At 50.6% G+C, this 9,133-nt stretch overlaps 1 long non-coding RNA gene across 1 annotated transcript in view; it reads left to right on the forward strand.

Moving 5' to 3' along the window:
* LOC115578023 (uncharacterized) overlaps positions 1–8,494 on the forward strand; it is a 10,371-nt gene extending 1,877 nt beyond the window's left edge. The window contains exon 3 of the long non-coding RNA XR_003983338.1: positions 8,465–8,494. This is a non-coding gene — a long non-coding RNA (uncharacterized LOC115578023). The remainder of the gene's footprint in view (positions 1–8,464) is intronic.
* Positions 8,495–9,133: the final 639 nt, after the last annotated feature.

Below are 9,133 nucleotides of genomic sequence, written 5' to 3' on the forward strand. Positions count from 1 at the left end.
GCAATCGCCTCCACTACCCAGTGGGATAAGCGCTGCTTTGTGATAGGTTTCCCCTTGTGAGGATTAGCCCAGGAGACGAACAGCTGATCGCTCCTCCTGAAACCATTCGTTCTGTCCATATAAGTGCGCACCGCACGTACTGGACACAACGCATGCGACCGCTGCTCCCCTGGTGAAGCAGCAAAAGCCACAAGATCAATAGGAGAACATGAGCCCACTACCTTAGGCACAAAAGCCGGGTTGGGCTTCAAAATCATCCTTACATCCCCGGGGAAGAGCTGAGCGCATGAAGGATGAACCGAAAGCGCGTGGATGTCACTAACTCGTTTAGCCGAAGCCAGAGCCAGTAACAACACTGTTTTGAGAGACAAGTGTTTCAAGTCTACTCCCTCCAGTGGCTCAAAGGGAGGGCCTTTAAGCCCCTCCAGAACCACAGCCAGATCCCATGGTGGTACCAGTGGTCTGGACACGGGGAGAAGCCTGCGTGCTCCCTTCATGAAACGGCAAACCAGCGGGTGCTGGCTCGCAGTTTGCTTTCCAAACCCCACATGACAGGCGGCAATTGCTGCCAAGTACACTTTAACCCTCTAAGACCCACTGTTGTAATATTTCAACGTTACCTTTAGCCACCCTAAAAAACAATCTGTTATATTTTATCTTGTTTTTTACCACATTTACATAGTCATTGGGTCCTATTGTTCAGTCTCACGATGCTATTGGATAGTACATTTGTTTATAAGTCCCGCCTCATGGCCATGAACTCACACAACCTCTCATGGTTTCCTTCGGACAACATTGCTTTGTTTCATTGGACTAAATTCATCAGATTCAAGGTAGTAAAATGTCTTTTATATATTTTTTTGTTGTTATAACAATGTCTAGAACATGTACATATGTAGTTTTTGTAGAACGGATTCATCAAATTTCATTTAAAGCTTGTTATATAATTGTTGTAATATTACAACGTTGGGTGAGTGTGGTAGTCAAAATAGCAGGCTTTTTGCAGTGGGAACAAACAGGTTGTATTCTCTCCACTACACCACTCCCTGAAATAGAGTGTTTTTTTATACATGGAAAGTATACATACTACCCTTGTATTGTGTTCTAGTCAAATTTGACTGATTTAAAAGTTTATCTCTAAAAAATGTAGTTAATTTGATCAGACTGACCTAAAATTCCACAACTTTGTCCACAAAGTGGATATCAACAGACAATTCAGTTCTGAGAAAGGTGAACATTTTCCTGAATGTGGATGTGTGGATGTAAGTGGGGGTATGCATGTTTTCCTTTTAGTATGATAATTAGAGGGCATTACAAGCAGTATTGTCATGTCAAGGCAGTATTGTGTGACTTAATGGCTGGTGATTGGGATGCACATTTCTTTTAGCATGATAAGTAGAGAGCATAGGCTAAGCCAGGGGTACTCAAATACAAATCTAAAAGGGCCACAAAGATTTTTTTTGAATGACTCAGAGGTCCATGTATTGAGGTCGGTCAGGCCACATGCAATAATAATGTAATATTCAAAACAAAATGTCCTTTTCATTCTAAACAACAAAATACGAACTAAAATAAAATGTAATTTCCATTTTAACATAAATTGAAATACATAGTTGAATATTTCCTCTTTTTGTTTGCCTTCAAACATTGTGTCCATCACTTCAGTCATGCATTATTTTATTTCATTGTGACATAGATGTGACAAGAATCCTGCTTGCAGCTTGATATGACGATTTCAGTGCATTTATTTGTGTTTTGCTTATCTCTGAATTTTGAGGAAATGTCTCTTCAAAATTCCTATGCTTCGTCTCATGATGCTGTTTCAAATTGGAAATATTCATCACAGCTTCTCCTGGCATATTGTAACGCCCCTTGTGGACTGTGGCGCAATGGATCTTGGGTATTCTGTTGTTGTTGGTGTAATTATGGTTTGTGAATGTGTTTGTGAATAAGATGATATGTAAGATGGTTGTGGGTTATTTCACGTCATTTGTTCTGTGATTAAATGGTGTTTTAACAAGGATGATACAAATTTTGGCACCGTGAGTGAAAGGGTGTTTGCCGGGAGAAACTCCCCGTCCGTTACACCGTATGCAACATGGAATATACATGAGGTCACTAACGTTAGCTAAAACTTGTCAAATTGCGCAAGGTGGTAAAGTAAGAAGAAGGATTTAAAACCGCTGCACTGTCAGATATGTGGAGATTGTCCCGGTTGGAGGCAGAATAAATGCAACTTTGAAGATCCTGTTTCTGCGAGTTGCCGATTATCACTGTCCACTTTGTCATAACAGTTTACTTGGAAACACGCCATATTCAATCTCTTACCACCAGCAAAATGTGAATACGCAAAGCGCTCCGAAAACGAAAGTGAAAGTTCAAAGTTGCGCTCTGTCTGTGTTTCGTTGGCATGGAGACAAGTTCCGGTATACACGTGCTGACCCAACCAAAACACATAGTGAAGGAATAATAGTTCGGGGGCCACAAACAGGAGGCCGGCGGGCCGGATGCGGCCCGGGGGCCGCCTATTGAGGACCGCTGGGCTAAGCCATTTACATTTACATTTAGGGCATTTAGCAGATGCTTTTGTCCAAAGCGACTTACAATAAGCAGACAGTATTGTCTGCCTGGAAAACATTGGGGAATTCACTACGTGGGAACAGCCAGGCAGGTGCGCCTGCCCAACTGTGACCTTGAAGACGAGAAGAGCTTGAAGAAAAAGGGGAGTGGAAGTGATGACGTCAGAGTGGAGGGGAATCACAACATCTGTGCTGTCAAATGGTCTGACAACAGGGCCATCACACTTGTGTCATCCTTTGCTGGACCTGAACCTGTGCAGAAGATTCAACACTGGGACAAAGCCAGCCGAACCTACACTGAAGTTGAGAGGCCTTACATTGTTGGTGTCAACAACAAGTACATGGGAGTTGTGGATTTGTTGGACTCATTTACATCCAAATAGAGGTCCCCCATCAAATCCTGTCACAGGTACATGTACATCTTCTGGCACACCATCATCCTCTCTCAAGATCTCTAGCAAAGAGACAATGAACAGGAGACAGTTTCAGGCACAGCCAGCATCCTCTCTCATCCTGGTGAACATGGCGCTCCAAACTCCAAAGAGAGGACGACCATCTTCAGGCAAAGGGAGCCCAGCAACAGTCACATCAGGAAGCTCTCTGACTCCTCAGAAGAGACCATCCAAGAGAAGTGCACACCTCCCATTGGATGTACGCAAGGACCTAGTTGCGCATTTCCCAGTGAAGACAGGGAGAGGAAGCTGCAGACACTGCACTAAAGGATACACTAACATGCAATGCAGCAAGTGTGATGTTCACCTTCGCTTTTCAGAGGACAAGAACTGTTTTTGGGACTTTCACTATGAATGAAAGTCAGCCATGAAAAGAAAAAAGGAATGAAGAAGTCACTAGAAAAAGCTATTTAATAAAAAAAAAATTATAATTCTTCATAAAAATATGAATATGTGATTATTATTAATGTTATATACCTTTATGGGGCTAAGTAAGCAATCAACTCTGCAAATGAACCCTTAGCTGTTCTGAATTGTTGTTCAGAGAACATGAGTACACATACAGAAATTCTGCTCCCACCTAAGCCCAACGTTGCAATATTACAACATTTCTCTAAAAACGTACATAAACATTTTTTTTTAAAAAACTCTTTCATTTCTGCATCAGAGGCCTCCTACAACAACATCTGAAGGGTCAAAAAATTTTTTTTTAGGTTTTTCTATATTTGGGTCTTACAGGGTTAACCGTGGAGAAGGCTTTACGTTTGTCAATCAGATCCTGCAAGAATGACAATATCACTCCCACTGGACACTGAAAGGGAATGTGGCCGTTTCTGTGACACCACCCCTCAAACACTCTCCACTTACAGTCATACAGAGACCTAGTGGAGGAGGCTCGAGCACTTTGTATGTTGGAAATCACACGCTGTGAGAGTCCCAGAGCTGACAGGTTGAGCCACTCAGGGGCCAAGCCCATAACGCCATGCGTTCTGGGTGCGGGTGGAAAAACGTCCCTCCCCCCTGTGATAGCAGGTCCCGCCGCAGCGGGAGCTGCCAGGGCTGAGCGCACAGGAGCCGATATATCTCCGCCAGCCAGTGCATAGCGGGCCAATGCCGAGCTATCAGAATCAGAGCGTGGCCGTGTTCCCTCACTCTGGACAGAGTTGGGGGTATCAGGGCCAGGGGAGGGAATGCGTAAAGAAGCTCGTGCGGCCAGGCGTGCGCTAGTGCGTCTACGCCAAGGGGAGCATCCATGCTGCGCAGAGAGTAAAACAGCGCGCACTGTGCGTTTTCTCTCGACGCGAACAGATCCACCGCGGCCCGACCGTAACGGGCCCATATCTGTTCCACAATCTCCAAGTGTAGGGTCCATTCCCCGTATACTGGCGCCCCCCTGGACAACAGGTCCGCGCCTGTGTTCAGGGCTCCTGGGACGTGCGTCGCTCTCAGGGAGAGAAGACGACCGCAGCTCCACAGGATCAGTTTGCGTGCCAGCATGTGCAACTGACGGGAGCGTAATCCCCCTTGACGGTTGATATACGCCACCGTCATTGTGTTGTCCGTCCTCACCAAGACATGATGGCCCATGAGAGACGGGAGGAAATGCTTCAGGGAGAGGAACACCGCTGACAGCTCCAGAAAATTTATGTGAGACCGCTGGAGGTCCACACTCCAGTAGCCCCTCACAGACCGGCCCTCGTGAATTCCGCCCCAGCCCGTCAGGCTGGCGTCCGTAGTGACCCCCTTCCTGGACAGGACGGAGCCCATGGGCACCCCGTGTTTCAGAAATGACGGGACTCGCCAGTGGCGTAGCGCCCTGGCGCAGCCCGGTGTGACCAGCACGGGATCCAGCCCGCATGAGGCCACCCAAAGCTGGAATTCCCTCATGTGGAGCCGGCCGAGATGGACTACAAGGATGGCAGACGCCATCAGCCCGAGTAACCGAAGACACAATCTGAATTGAACAGACTTGCCTGGTTGAAAAAGCGCGAGACATGCCCTGAAAGTTTTCACTCGTTCCGCCGAGAGGCGCGCTGTGAAAGTCACCGAGTCCAGGGATAATCCCAGAAAGATTATACCCTGCGCCGGAGACAGCATGCTCTTCTCCGCGTTTATCACGAAACCTAGATCGAATAGGTGTCGCATGAGAATACGCGTGTGCGCTCTGGCCTCCTGCTCCGACTGTGCCAGCAGCAGCCAGTCGTCCAGATATGTGGCCAAGCGGATGCCCCGCCGTCTCAGCGGGGCTATTGCCGCTTACGTGCACCGCACAAACACCCTCGGGCTCAGAGACAGGCCGAAAGGGAGCACGTGGTACTCGTAACAAATCCCCTGGAAAGCGAATCTCAGATACTTTCTGTGGGGAGGATATATCGGGATGTGGAAATACGCGTCTTTCAGATCGACAGAAGTGAACCAGTCGTTCTGTCGCACAAGGCGCAGCAGCGATGCGTGCGTAAGCATCCTGAACTTGTATTTCCTGAGATATTTGTTCAGAGCACGTAGATCCAGGATAGGGCGAATACCGCTCCCTCCCCGTTTGGGAACCAGAAAATACCTGGAGTAAAAACCGCTCTGACACTGTGCGGGAGGGACGACACAAATTGCTCCTTTGTTTAACAGTGAGTGGATTTCCTCCTGTAAAACGCGAGCTGACTCTCCCTGAGCCTGGGAGTGTATTATACCGGCGAATCGCGGAGGAACAGCGGCAAACTGCAGCCTGTATCTTCTCGAGATCGTCCGTCCGTAACACCCAGGGTGGAGCTGCGAGCGCGGCCCATCTCTCCCGTCTGAGGGAGAGCGTGGACACACACCGCAGCTCCTCCACCGTGAGAGGCCCCAGCCGCGGTGCGGTGGCGCCCTCTCCTGGCGGAGCAGTGAAAACCCCCCCGGGCGGTGCGTTGCATTCCCGCCCCGGAGGACAGCGCGGCGGCGGGGACTTCACCGCCCCCGACCCGTGGAAGGCCGCGACCTTCCGCCGAGGGGGGACAGCGCGTGTCGCCACCATGCTGCTTATTTTGATAGTTTTGGCTTTTTTTATTAGCTGCGCCCTCGGCACTCGGCCTGGATGCGGCAGCGGGACACAGTTTATTTTCTTTATGAAAACGTGTGTGTGTGCGTGCTTGTGGACATGAGAGAGGGGCAACCACTGAACCCTCTGCTGTCAAATGTCCGTCTCTCCCGGCTTGCTCTGGCACGGTCCGCGGCAGCTGGGAGATGGGGGCGTGGGGGGCCCTCAGGTGCACGCTTGAAAGCCGAACAGGTGGAGCTGGAGAACGGGGAACTTCCAGCTGCATCACCGATGGCGAGAGGCGCGGTCAGGCGGCTCTCTTCTTCTTCCTGGCCTGGGCAGCTTGCGCGGGCTGTGCCGGCGGAGCTGCAGCCGAGGCCGAGGGCTTCTTAGACCAGCCGACCCGTCCGGGCAGGGGAGGTGGGGCGGGCTGAGGCTTCGGCAGTTTAGGTGTCTTAAACTGCGAGGCTTGAGAAGCGGCCTGCGTGAAGGTTTTTCGCTGTGCAGGCGGAGAAGGAGCTGGGGGCTTCCGAGGGAGACAGAGCTGGAGAGCCTCGTCTTCCTTCTTTTTGGCTTCACACCGCCGTTGCATCGAGGCCAACGCGGAACCAAAAATTCCCTCCGGGACGATGGGCATATCCAGGACATCGTCCTTCTCTCTGTCTGACAGGTTGGCGAGGTTGAGCCACCGTGCTCGTTCCTGCAGAACCATAGTCCCCAGCGCTCTTCCTGTGGCCTGGACCGCGCAGCGTTGGACACGGAGACACAGGTCGGTGATGACCAGTATCTCCTCCCACGTGGCTGGGTCCTGAGTTTGCCCAAAATCCTTGCATAACTCCGCCTGGTACGCCGTGAGCAGGGAGAGGACATTGAGCGCTCTGGCCGAAAGCGCCGCCGCTTTGTACGCCTTTTCAGTCAAAGCTGACTGAAAACGGTCGGACTTGGATGGCAGGCTGGGGCTCCGGGAGGACACCGCTGACAGCCGCGGGTGAAGGTGCGCTGCAACGAGTGGCTCCATCGGAGGCATGCGGAGCAGACCCAGGCTCTCCATCGCTTCACAGTCGAGGGACGAGGCTCCGGGAATCGGACTCCTGCTGCTGTAAGGGCGGTCTCGCCATGAGCGCGCTACCTCATCAAGCAGCTCCGGGAAGACGGGGAGAAGTTGCTTCGTCGCACTCTTGGCCAAGGGCAATTTCTTCCTCTCGTAGCGGGATCTGGTGGTCTCAGCCACGACAGCGGGCCAGGGGATGGCCAGCCGGGCAGCGGCGCGTTTGCACACGTCGAGCATGTCCGAGCTGTGGATGGGAGAAGCTGGTGTGCTACTCTCATCTTCATCCCGAGAGGCGGCGGAGGCCGCGGGCTGCGCAGCCCGGGCCGGAGTGATGAATATGTCGTCCTCTTCTTCATCCTCTGATATGAGGAGTTCCGAGGCACAATCATCATCGTCCCCATAGTCCAGTTCCAGGACGTCTTCCTCCAGCGGGGGATCCGCGGCTAGGTCTAGCTGGGAGCCCCAGCTGGCGCCAGCCTCCGGCATCGCCACCGCAACAACCCTCGTCTCCTCTCCGGCTTCGACGGCGGCGCCGTCGGAAGGGAGATAGGGGTCATGTCCAGACAAGCTAGCCTGGCGGGCTAGCCGTCTGCGGAGACTCTTGATAGTGAACACCGCACAGTGTTGACAAGAGCCGGGGACATCGATAGCCAGCCGGGCGTGTTCCAGCCCCAGGCAACTCGAGCAGACCTGTTGTGGATCCTTGCTCGATATCTTATTCCAGCAACGACAGAGCCGGGCTCCAGAGTCTCCGTGCCCTCTGGCGTGAGGGGTTCTAGCCTCCATTCCTCGCGAGCTGGAGTGCAGGCAGGGAATATCGGCAGTTAGCTGGTGTGCTAACTGTGAAGAAGTCAAGAGATTAGCTGGTGTGCTAATTCTCGGTGCTCGAACTGCCGTGGTGGGGCGTCGAGGACAGTGCTAACCAAGCCGTGGAGAGCTAGGAAAGCACTTGGCCCGATCTGGTGTGACCGACGAAGCAAAAAGAAAATATCCAAAGCTAGTAGCGTCCGGCGACGGAAGCTGAATAAGATCCGTCTGTGGACAGTTTAGCTAGCTAGCCCTGGACGCGAGATATGCTCCGAGTGAGAAGAGGTGTTTGAATGGCGTGCTCTCGTCCGCCTGCGCTACTTAAGGTAGACGGGACTACCTGAGGCGGACGGACACGTTTCACCAGCCAATCAGGATTGGCGTAATGAGATTAATGCTTCTGAGGGCTGCAGCAGGGGCGTGCATCCCATAGTGAGACATCGAGCGAAATATTATGAAAGAGAACCCAGTATGTCTTTTCTCATCTCTCTACATCAGCTCATTCTCAAGTTCCTCAACCAGCTGATCTCTGACTGAAACCTCGTATTCTTTGACTGTTTAACAGATGGAGATATGATCCTGCTGAGCCCTGCCCGTCCTGTGACTGAAGGACATTCTGTTAGTCTGAGCTGCAAATTAAGAAGTCAAACATTTGACTCCATTGTGTTTTTCTATCACAATGAGAAAGTAATTCAAAATGACAGCAGATGGGAGTTAAATATCTCTGCAGTGTCAAAGTCAGATGAAGGATTCTACAAGTGTCAACACTCCGGACGAGAGTCAGCACAGAGCTGGATGTCAGTTCAGGGTGAGTCGGATTAAAACAATTGCTGCATTTTCTTGTAAACTGTTTTTGACTGAGAAATAAATTTAGACGAATGTTTTTTCCTATTTATTCCAGCGGTGTCCAGGCCTGACAGCTCTTCATTTCCTGTACTGTTGATTGTTGGGCTGGTTTGTGGAATCGTTCTTGTTATTCCTCTGCTCGTTTTGTTTTGCTACAGAGCGTCCAAGGGTGAGACCTTCTTCTTCTATTATTACATGCTCTTTGATTATTCTAATACACACACATACTCTGACCTCATGAGAGAGAACAGCAGTATAACAACCATCTAACAACAAGTGTCTCTTTCACAGATTCAGGCTTCGTCAGGTAGGTGCAACATTCTCTCATCTCATGTTGAAGGTAACATCAACACATTTTTACTTTCATATTTAAATGTTCTGTATCTGA

This window comes from Sparus aurata, unplaced genomic scaffold (genome assembly GCF_900880675.1).
Source record: "Sparus aurata unplaced genomic scaffold, fSpaAur1.1, whole genome shotgun sequence".
NCBI classification, from domain to species: domain Eukaryota; kingdom Metazoa; phylum Chordata; class Actinopteri; order Spariformes; family Sparidae; genus Sparus; species Sparus aurata.